The sequence below is a fragment of the Silene latifolia genome, chromosome 10, assembly GCF_048544455.1.
Source record: "Silene latifolia isolate original U9 population chromosome 10, ASM4854445v1, whole genome shotgun sequence".
Classification (NCBI taxonomy): domain Eukaryota; kingdom Viridiplantae; phylum Streptophyta; class Magnoliopsida; order Caryophyllales; family Caryophyllaceae; genus Silene; species Silene latifolia.
In genome coordinates, this window is record NC_133535.1 from 41,482,753 (window position 1) to 41,494,121 (window position 11,369).

Here is an 11,369-nt window from a genome sequence, read left to right on the forward strand (position 1 = left end):
TTCTGGGGGAAGAGGTGAAGGGCACGGTTAATTTTCCCAAGGCCTGCAGCAAGGCCTGTCGATGCTCAAAAGACGTTGCGATCAATTGCCAGATAGAGATTTCGGCCTTTGCTTTCCGGAGTCATTTTCGAGATTGAGTTCTCGGGAGCCTTTGGTTGAGTGTCCACCTCTGGGACGATTTGGTCATTTGTTGTTGGAACGACCGCTGGGTTGCTCGGATTCTGATAGGGACGTCCGGACCGGGTGAGATGTCCGATTTCCTTCGTCCGCTTTTCCTTTCCTGGGACGACATACACATCCTCAACATCATCCCGCCATATGCCGTTAATTTCAGGGTCTCGAGGATACCTCGGAGGGGTATTCCTCGGTGGGTAGTTCTTATGGGGAATATTTTTGTGAGGGCGATTTTTGTGAGGGTAGTTATTTTGAGGGTAATTCTCATGAAGGTGGTTATTTTGAAGGTGATTTTCGTGGGGCCTGTGCCAGAATGGTCGCGAGAGCAATCCATCCTGGGGTGGGTAGTTTTGAATGCTTGGGGAATTCTCCCGCGGACGTGGTGCCGGAGGATTGAAGATGAGTCGACGGTAGGCGTCGTCGAGTCGGGTGATTCTCTCAGAAAGGCTGGCAATGGCCTCCTCAACTTGCTGAAACATAGTGAGCATAGTGGCAGCACTGAATACGAATACTCCATCTGAAGGGTCCTTTTCCAGAACATTCACCTCATCGTCAATTGGCAAGATTAGATGAGAGCAGTCTAGGGTCGGCTCATCGTCAGAGATGGCGTGAATTCCCAGAGGATTCGTCTTGTTGTTTGGCTTAGTTGGTGGGGGTATAGGCAAATCTCCCTTCTCAATCATGTCTTGAATGAGGTGCTTGAGTTTGAAGCAATTTTCGGTATCATGCCCTTTCCCTCAATGATACTGGCAGTAGGCGTTGGGGTTCCAAAATCGGGATTTCTTGGCGTCGACCGGGTCCGGGGTGGGCCCGATCGGTTGTAGCTTCCCTTGGTCCATAAGCCTTTTCAAGGCGCTCGCATAAGTTGACCCTATGTTGGTGAACACTCTCTGGGGGCGTTCAATTTTCTTGGCAGATGGTTCGACGAGGTTGACCTCATCAATCTTGTTTGTTCGGCCGTAAGGGCGAGATCCGGTTGAGGTGGATCCTTGATAACCTGTAACACCCCGTATTTTAATAAGTTGGATAAAATTCTTTTAATTGCTACTTTATATTTATTTTCGTTGGTTAACGATTTATATATTTATTTTCTCAGCTAATTAATTAATTTCATTATAATTCGTTACGTTAAATTTAATAATCGTTAATAAGTTCTTTTAAAAGTTAGCTCGAGTTTGTTTAGTTGACTTTTTATGGGTTCATGTAAATAGTTTTATTTATTTAATAACTTTTTGTTTCTTTCTAAGTCCCTTATCGAAGTCGAGCTAAGTGGGCTCCAGACGGATCAGTTAGCTATTTCGAGTTTGTTCCGCTAAATTAGCAAATATCTTTAAAAGCCGCTAATTTAGTTAAAATCTCTAATAATTCCGATTCGAGCTAATTTCGTATTATTTTAGTTAACTAGCTGAGTTTATTTTATTTTCACTCATTAAATTTATTTATTATTAATTCCGTTTTATTACTGAAACTTTTACTAAAAATCGATTTTATTAACTCGAGGCGGTTTTAAAAACGAGCGAAATTACTTAACGATGAAGAAACGTACGTATAATTAGTAGCTAGCAAGCTAGCTGGTGTCTCATTATTATTATTATTATTATTATTATTATTATTATTACTACACTACATCCCGTCCTTACCCAGTACCCCCTTCATTTCCCTTCCTTTGGAACGATCTGCAAACATAACAAAAAAAAAAATCAAACAGAACCTTCAAAACTCAATTTCAGTCGACATTCAACCTCAGATCCCGGCCCATTTCTCGATCAAATTCCGTAATTTTTGTACCATTCTCTTCCCCTTTCCTTCCTCCTCCTTTTAAGGTAAGAAAGTCTCCTTTTTGTAGTGGTTTCGTCTTTCGCCGTCTTATAAAAGTGTCGTCTTTTAGCTTCTTTATTCCGTTTTCTTGCCCTTTTATGAAGGATTCGAAGACCCGGGGTGAGGCTCGTGCCTTGTGGACCATTTATTCGAAGAATAAGGGGCGTTTAAGGTAACACGATTCTACCGATCCTATTATTAATACTATTGTTCGGGGTTATATGAAATCTGTGCTAACTATTTTTCGTATTCAAAATTAAGTGGTTCACAGGTCTTGTGATTTGTTTGTAAAATAAGTATTTGGCCTGGTGATTAACTAAGAGGTTTGAGGAAATTGATGTTTGACTTTGGGGATCCATGTTTGCAGGTTGAAGGATTTCATATTAGACACACGATTTATTTTTGTGGTCGATTATTATGTTGGCTATTTCTTTATAAAGGACCGTAAGATGGAACGGTTTGATAGAAATATTGGTATGGTAAAACTAGGAGGCAAAAAAATATTGTATTTTAATTGTCGTTTTCTTTGACCTTGACTTGTGGATGAGTAGCTTAGAGTCTTACTCTAAGTGTTGAGCATGGTTCATTATTGAACTTTTGACAATATCGATATTGAAATTGAGATGGAAATCAAGTTACTATGGAGTATTATTTTATAGGACGGAGTAATGAGAGAGATGGGGTAGAGAGTTGAGATTGAATTAATTTTTGGGACGAGAGTGACTTTTATAGGGTTGGCCTAGCAGCGGCCTGGCCGTGGCCTGCTGTAGCCTGGACGTGGCCTGTTGTAGCCTAGCGGCCTAGCGATGGCCTAGCCGTGGCCTGGCTGGCCGTGCCTGGCCGTGGCCTAGGCAAAGGCTGGCCGTGGCCTAAGCGATGGCCTTGGCTAAGTCGCGAGTTTGGGCCGTATCTATAAATTGTTTTGACGCTAGTTTGGTTTATTTAAAATATAATTAAATTAATTTCCGTCTCATATTTTATATAACGATAATTCGTTAATATCGTCCTTTCACATAATTATTTTAGGTGACTCATATGTGGTTGAAGAGGAAGAGTAATTTTGGGTTTTAGAAGCTTTCTCAAGTTTATTGCTTGTCTCTTTGCTAGCTTAAAGTAACTATTCCGAGTTACTCGACGAATTAATGTCACATTAGTAGTTGATGTTGTGCTTGTTGTTTGTTGAGTGTTTAGGTAATTGATAATGTGTTACTTTCGTTTCTCACATGATAGAGATTGGAAATAGCATGAGAATGATATTGTGATAAATTTTGTAATTTGGGCCAAAGTAGGCCAAGACTCTGAGCTGGGCCAGATTGACCGAACGAGTTTGGTCAAACTAGGTTTAAACCAGTCAGCCTCGATTTAACCGATGACCCGTCGCGGGACTCGGGTCGAGGGTTTGTCTTTGAGGTGAGATTAGTTGTTATTGGAGGTTTTATGTTATGCCTTGATATTTGTAATTATCATTTCACATGTTGGTTGTTGGATGCTTTGGATGCCTTATGCTTAGTCTTGTTGCCTCTTTGTCATTTTAGCTTGTTCTCATGAATTATGAGATTAACGGTTAGCTGGAATTTGGATTATTATTGATATTGAGGATATTGTTGGATTGTCAGCTGAATAGACATTTATATAGCCTTTCACATGATAGAATGTTAGCATTTATGTTGGTAAGTTGAACTCTTTGCCCTCTTATGGTTAAGTGGGTGTCCTATTTGTCTTGTGTGGTGTGGGCTAAAATATTCAGTCGGGACCTAGATTGGTTTTATTTAGGTCCTAGGTGAGTATTTCGGCCTTCATCATAGATAGGCCATTATAGTCTTTGACGAGTATATGTTCACTGCTTAATAGCCTTTGTGTTCCTGACTTGGTGGGTTTATATCCAAGTTGGGGCATGACCTCGTTACTTATTTTGAGAGTAAGTGATCAACTTAAGTACTAGCCAACCCTTTGGTGGACTCCTTAGGGTACTCACTTTGTTTTAGAAAAATTGTGGGTCTTGGGTGCGGTGGTGTGTATCCGTATGTCTAGGTCTGCGCAGATTTTAGGCTAGGGTTTTGTTGTGTCTTGGCCATGTTTTGATAGAACCTCTGAGCCAAGATACCGGTTCGATTACCTTCCCTACCTCGTGGTATAGACTCGAGTTACAGAGTGACTATTGACGGGACTAAGAACTTATGCCTGTCTTTGATATATTGTCCTTTCTTGTTTGATGATTCTATGAATCATAGAAGGTGAGATGCAAGCCGGCTATGGTTGATAGAGTTTGGATTCCCGGATGTTATGTGATTCACATGATAGTGTAGTATGAGTCGGTCTAGTACTCACATGCTAGGACTATGTGTTGTTATACTGTTGTTCACATGATAAGCACGATTGTCTAGCATCTATATGCTAAGGCTATGTGTTACTCATATTCATATTCTTATGTTTACATGTTATATTAATTATGACATTTCGTGGCTGGGAGAACTCGGAGTTACTCCCCACTGACTGTGGCTTTCGTATTTGTATAAAATGCAATTGACAGGTAGGTGATGTATATATGGGGTACACGGACGAGCTAGCGAGTAAAGTAACCCTGGAACCTAGATTGGTTTTATTTTATTGTGACCCTTAAACACTTTTATGTCACATACATTTTAGGGACATATGTCTCCCTCTTTACATTTGGTTGTATAATTTGCTATTCACGACTTTAGCGATGGTTAGGTTATGAAACTTCTAGTTAGACCTTGTATGTTTGACACCTTCCAAGTTGGATATCTTTATAACAGGTTCAGGTTTTAAAATTTACAGGTTTTTACCCAAATGAACCTATTACAAACATATCCTGTCAGTTTTTCTGTAGAATTTACGTGTTTACTTTTCCGCAATAAATGAGGGTGTCAAAGTTGGTATCAGAGCATATTTGCTCCCGACGCACGTTTGTGCACCCCACTATAAATAACTTGACCTTAAAATAATAAACTTGAGAGACGGGTAGGATGGGTAGATTTAGGATCTTATGTTGTAGTCTCTTTGTGTTTGCTCCTTGTTAGGTACTAACCTGTTTGTTGATTGTCATTTAATAATTGTTGCGTTATTAGATCAATGACCGTGAGCTTATCTATAGCTAATGGAGTTATTACCCTTATTATAAAAAAAAAATTTGAACTAAAGGTTTTGAAAATATTTTAATGTTTTTCACTGGTTTTAACGTCAATTAGTGTTAAAGCTTGTTATTGGAGACGTCTGATAATTAGTTTTATCATTTGTTGGGGTAAAAATGTATTTTTATGTCTTTGAATTGGAATATTGATGTTCTTGAGTGATCGCCAAGAGTATCTCCGTTCCATTGAAAGGACACTTATATTTTACGAAGATCAAGATTTAGTGCCAATTGCTGAGGATTGAAGATTTGTTCAACCTTTGAAGAATGCTTCTACTTCCTTGAAAATGTTTCTCGTTCTTTTTGTATCTCGCCTTATTCTTAATCTCTTGGTGCTTATCCTCCTTCTAAACTCCCTTCTGTTTTACTTTAAAAGCTACGCTTGTACTCCTAACTTGTCCTTTGTTCTTTGCTTATCCTCCCTTAACACCATTAGATAGTACTCTTTCTTGTGAGGAATGTTGACCTTGGTTGGAAAATTCGACTTTTGAGGAGATTGTTTGTGTTTGACCCTTAACCCTGGCTTTGAGAAGTCTTTGTCAATTCACTCTTTGGTTTTTTTTAAAAAAACATTGAGGTTGTGTTGAGTGCTTGAGATAAAGAGATGCTTTTATACTTGAGTGGTAGATTTGCTTTAGGGAAATCCTCATATGTGATAAGATAGGTGAAGAAGTATCTAACCGATTTATCACCCCTTAAGCGAGCGTTTATTTTACCTTGACCCTTGTTTGGGATTTGGTCGTTTTGTCATGAAGGTACAATACCCTAATAGGCGTGACCTTGTTAGAGAGAACCTTAAATTTTAGGAAGCGTATGGATTAAGCCTTAAAAATCCTCTTTCGTACCATTAATCGTTTTCCTCCCTTTCGTTTATACCTTGGTTGGATTTGATTCTTAAGTATAAAAGTTTACTCGTTATTTCCTTGTCTTTAATACCTCCCTAATTCTAATATCTCTTACTGGTTGTTAACTAGTTATCTTTATGATTCGACTCTTTTAGTCTCACACCCTGACATGTTGCTTAAGTTTCCTTGTTGTCTAAATTCCCTTTCTCCTCGATCATAAGCGTTACCGTTCATACCTCCTTTCCTCGCTTCATCTTGCTCCTCCTTTAAGTTTGACACTCGTATCTTGTAAAACTCTATCTTTGACATCCTTGTAATTTTGACTTCAATTTTTACCTTAGGAAAGTCATTATAGCTCTCTTGTTGGTTAAGTTTGAGCTCTCTTAACATACTTTGTTTTTATGCTATCTAAGTTACTTTACTTTTTGTACAACTTCTAAACTTTCAAGCTACCAGTTTCGATTCATTCTTAAAAGTTTATGTCACTTCTGCAAACCTAACCTATTTTTGAAGACTTGAAAATGAAAATTTGATTTAGTTCCCTATTCCTTCCTTGAATATAAACTCATTTATCGTAATTTTAATTACTAGACCCGAAATTTCTTTAAATTTTATCCAATTTCTATTAACCTTGATCTATTTATGACTTCTTTGTCAAAGTTTAATATTATATTTCCGGAATTTAACTCCCCTTTTAGTTTAAAGGTGAAACCTTTATTTCTATATTGGCTTTTTGCAAAAGAACATTTGAGAAGATTACCTTTCTCTTATTTTGATTTTAACGTTGATCGGATGTTAGAACTAGTTATTGGAAACGTTTGATAACTTGTTCTACGATTGTCGACGAATAGTTTTTGTTTTAAATTTGTCTCTGACTTGGAAAGTTAGCGTTCTTGTGTGCATGATAAGAGCAATTCCGTTCCATGAATGAGACTTATATTTTTGAAAACTCTTCATTAATGTTTTTGAAGGTATTTTGATTTTTGATTTATACAAATGATTTGCCTTTTGACCTTATCTTTGATTTGGAATGTGATGTTCTTGAATACGTAACGAGAACACTTTCGTTCCCTTGATGAGAATTTGGTTCTAAATTAAAATTTTATTTGAAACTTTTGAAAGAATTTTGATTCTTACGATAAATAACCTTTAAAATGTTTTGGTTACCGATTCCAATTTCAGTTTTATTTTCATAACCTTCCATTTATACTTTCAAGTTTCGAGGACGAAACTTTTTAAAAGATGGGGTGATTGTAACACCCCGTATTTTAATAAGTTGGATAAAATTCTTTTAATTGCTACTTTATATTTAATTTCGTTGGTTAACGATTTATATATTTATTTTCTCAGCTAATTAATTAATTTCATTATAATTCGTTACGTTAAATTTAATAATCGTTAATAAGTTCTTTTAAAAGTTAGCTCGAGTTTGTTTAGTTGACTTTTTATGGGTTCATGTAAATAGTTTTATTTATTTAATAACTTTTTGTTTATTTCTAAGTCCCTTATCGAAGTCGAGCTAAGTGGGCTCCAGACGGATCAGTTAGCTATTTCGAGTTTGTTCCGCTAAATTAGCAAATATCTTTAAAAGCCGCTAATTTAGTTAAAATCTCTAATAATTCCGATTCGAGCTAATTTCGTATTATTTTAGTTAACTCGCTGAGTTTATTTTATTTTCACTCATTAAATTTATTTATTATTAATTCCGTTTTATTACTGAAACTTTTACTAAAAACCGATTTTATTAACTCGAGGCGGTTTTAAAAACGAGCGAAATTACTTAACGATGAAGAAACGTACGTATAATTAGTAGCTAGCAAGCTAGCTGGTGTCTCATTATTATTATTATTATTATTATTACTACACTACATCCCGTCCTTACCCAGTACCCCCTTCATTTCCCTTCCTTTGGAACGATCTGCAAACATAACAAAAAAAAATAAAACAGAACCTTCAAAACTCAATTTCAGTCGACATTCAACCTCAGATCCCGGCCCATTTCTCGATCAAATTCCGTAATTTTTGTACCATTCTCTTCCCCTTTCCTTCCTCCTCCTTTTAAGGTAAGAAAGTCTCCTTTTTGTAGTGGTTTCGTCTTTCGCCGTCTTATAAAAGTGTCGTCTTTTAGCTTCTTTATTCCGTTTTCTTGCCCTTTTATGAAGGATTCGAAGACCCGGGGTGAGGCTCGTGCCTTGTGGACCATTTATTCGAAGAATAAGGGGCGTTTAAGGTAACACGATTCTACCGATCCTATTATTAATACTATTGTTCGGGGTTATATGAAATCTGTGCTAACTATTTTTCGTATTCAAAATTAAGTGGTTCACAGGTCTTGTGATTTGTTTGTAAAATAAGTATTTGGCCTGGTGATTAACTAAGAGGTTTGAGGAAATTGATGTTTGACTTTGGGGATCCATGTTTGCAGGTTGAAGGATTTCATATTAGACACACGATTTATTTTTGTGGTCAGTATTATTATGTTGGCTATTTCTTTATAAAGGACCGTAAGATGGAACGGTTTGATAGAAATATTGGTATGGTAAAACTAGGAGGCAAAAAAATATTGTATTTTAATTGTCGTTTTTTTTGACCTTGACTTGTGGATGAGTAGCTTAGAGTCTTACTCTAAGTGTTGAGCATGGTTCATTATTGAACTTTTGACAATATCGATATTGAAATTGAGATGGAAATCTGGTTACTATGGAGTATTATTTTATAGGACGGAGTAATGAGAGAGATGGGGTAGAGAGTTGAGATTGAATTAATTTTTGGGACGAGAGTGACTTTTATAAGGTTGGCCTAGCAGCGGCCTGGCCGTGGCCTGCTGTAGCCTGGCCGTGGCCTGTTGTAGCCTAGCCTAGCAAGAAATGGCGTGGCCTAGCCGTGGCCTGGCCGTGGCCTTGGCCGTGGCCTAGGTAGTGGCTTTGGCCGTGGCCTAGGCAATGGGCCTTGGCTAAGTCGCGAGTTTGGGCCGTATCTATAAATTGTTTTGACGCTAGTTTGGTTTATTTAAAATATAATTAAATTAATTTCCGTCTCATATTTTATATAACGATAATTCGTTAATATCGTCCTTTCACATAATTATTTTAGGTGACTCATATGTGGTTGAAGAGGAAGAGTAATTTTGGGTTTTAGAAGCTTTCTCAAGTTTATTGCTTGTCTCTTTGCTAGCTTAAGGTAACTATTCCGAGTTACTCGACGAATTAATGTCACATTAGTAGTTGATGTTGTGCTTGTTGTTTGTTGAGTGTTTAGGTAATTGATAATGTGTTACTTTCGTTTCTCACATGATAGAGATTGGAAATAGCATGAGAATGATATTGTGATAAATTTTGTAATTTGGGCCAAAGTAGGCCAAGACTACGAGTGGGCAGTTGACCGAACGAGTTTGGTCAAACTAGGTTTAAACCAGTCAGCCTCGATTTAACCGATGACCCGTCGCGGGACTCGGGTCGAGGGTTTGTCTTTGAGGTGAGATTAGTTGTTATTGGAGGTTTTATGTTATGCCTTGATATTTGTAATTATCATTTCACATGTTGGTTGTTGGATGCTTTGGATGCCTTATGCTTAGTCTTGTTGCCTCTTTGCCATTTTAGCTTGTTCTCATGAATTATGAGATTAACGGTTAGCTGGAATTTGGATTATTATTGATATTGAGGATATTGTTGGATTGTCTGCTGAATAGACATTTATATAGCCTTTCACATGATAGAATGTTATTATTTATGTTGGTAAGTTGAACTCTTTGCCCTCTTATGGTTAAGTGGGTGTCCTATTTGTCTTGTGTGGTGTGGGCTAAAATATTCAAGCTGGGACCTAGATTGGTTTTATTTAGGTCCTAGGTGAGTATTTCGGCCTTCATCATAGATAGGCCATTATAGTCTTTGACGAGTATATGTTCACTGCTTAATAGCCTTTGTGTTCCTGACTTGGTGGGTTTATATCCAAGTTGGGGCATGACCTCGTTACTTATTTTGAGAGTAAGTGGTCAGCTTAAGTACTAGCCAACCCTTTGGTGGACTCCTTAGGGTACTCACTTTGTTTTAGAAAAATTGTGGGTCTTGGGTGCGGTGGTGTGTATCCGCATGTCTAGGTCTGCGCAGATTTTAGGCTAGGGTTGTGTTGTGTCTTGGCCATGTTTTGATAGAACCTCTGAGCCATGATACCGGTTCGATTACCTTCCCTACCTCGTGGTATAGACTCGAGTTACAGAGTGACTATTGACGGGACTAAGAACTTATGCCTGTCTTTGATATATTGTCCTTTCTTGTTTGATGATTCTATGAATCATAGAAGGTGAGATGCAAGCCGGCTATGGTTGATAGAGTTTGGATTCCCGGATGTTATGTGATTCACATGATAGTGTAGTATGAGTCGGTCTAGTACTCACATGCTAGGACTATGTGTTGTTATACTGTTGTTCACATGATAAGCACGATTGTCTAGCATCTATATGCTAAGGCTATGTGTTACTCATATTCATATTCTTATGTTTACATGTTATATTAATTATGACATTTCGTGGCTGGGAGAACTCGGAGTTACTCCCCACTGACTGTGGCTTTCGTATTTGTATAAAATGCGATTGACAGGTAGGTGATGTATATATGGGGTACACGGACGAGCTAGCGAGTAAAGTAACCCTGGAACCTAGATTGGTTTTATTTTATTGTGACCCTTAAACACTTTTATGTCACATACATTTTAGGGACATATGTCTCCCTCTTTACATTTGGTTGTATAATTTGCTATTCGCGACTTTAGCGATGGTTAGGTTATGAAACTTCTAGTTAGCCCCTGTATGTTTGACACCTTCCAAGTTGGATATCTTTATAACAGGTTCAGATTTTAAAAATTACAGGTTTTTACCCAAATGAACCTATTACAAACATATCCTGTCAGTTTTTCTGTAGAATTTACGTGTTTACTTTTCCGCAATAAATGAGGGTGTCACATAACCCCTGCCTGTGGTCTTTGCTAAGACACCCTTTCGGAGGTCGTCCTCAATACGTGTCCCCAGAATCTGCAGATCTTGAAAAGTTTTGATATTTTGATACCTCAGCAGGTTGGCATAAACCGGGCGGAGGTTGTAGACAAATTTTTCCACCGAGTTGACTCACTCGCTTCATCGACCAACCGAGTACTCACCCTCCTCCAACGGGTTAGGAACTCAGTGAATCCCTCCTTGTCGTTTTGGGTTAACACCTCGAGAGTACGGGTGTTGGCCTGGATCTCGACATTGTCGGCATACTGTTTGGCAAACTCAACTGCGATCTCATCCCAGGTGGTAAGGTTTTTTGGGTCCAAGGAGTAGTACCGTTGGCGAGGAATTGGCTCCAAAGAGGATGGGAAGATCCTAGTGAAAAGTTCCTGTTTGA

At 38.0% G+C, this 11,369-nt stretch overlaps 2 long non-coding RNA genes across 2 annotated transcripts; both read left to right on the top strand.

Moving 5' to 3' along the window:
• Positions 1-1,859: 1,859 nt before the first annotated feature.
• On the top strand, positions 1,860-3,091 carry LOC141608953 (uncharacterized). The gene is made up of 3 exons (XR_012527087.1): positions 1,860-1,997; positions 2,097-2,164; positions 3,019-3,091. It is a non-coding gene; the product is annotated as an uncharacterized LOC141608953 (long non-coding RNA).
• Positions 3,092-7,900: 4,809 nt separating this feature from the next.
• LOC141608954 (uncharacterized) lies at positions 7,901-10,750 on the top strand. Its single transcript, XR_012527088.1, has 4 exons — positions 7,901-8,051; positions 8,151-8,218; positions 9,082-9,168; positions 10,584-10,750. It is a non-coding gene; the product is annotated as an uncharacterized LOC141608954 (long non-coding RNA).
• The last annotated feature ends 619 nt before the right edge of the window (positions 10,751-11,369 follow it).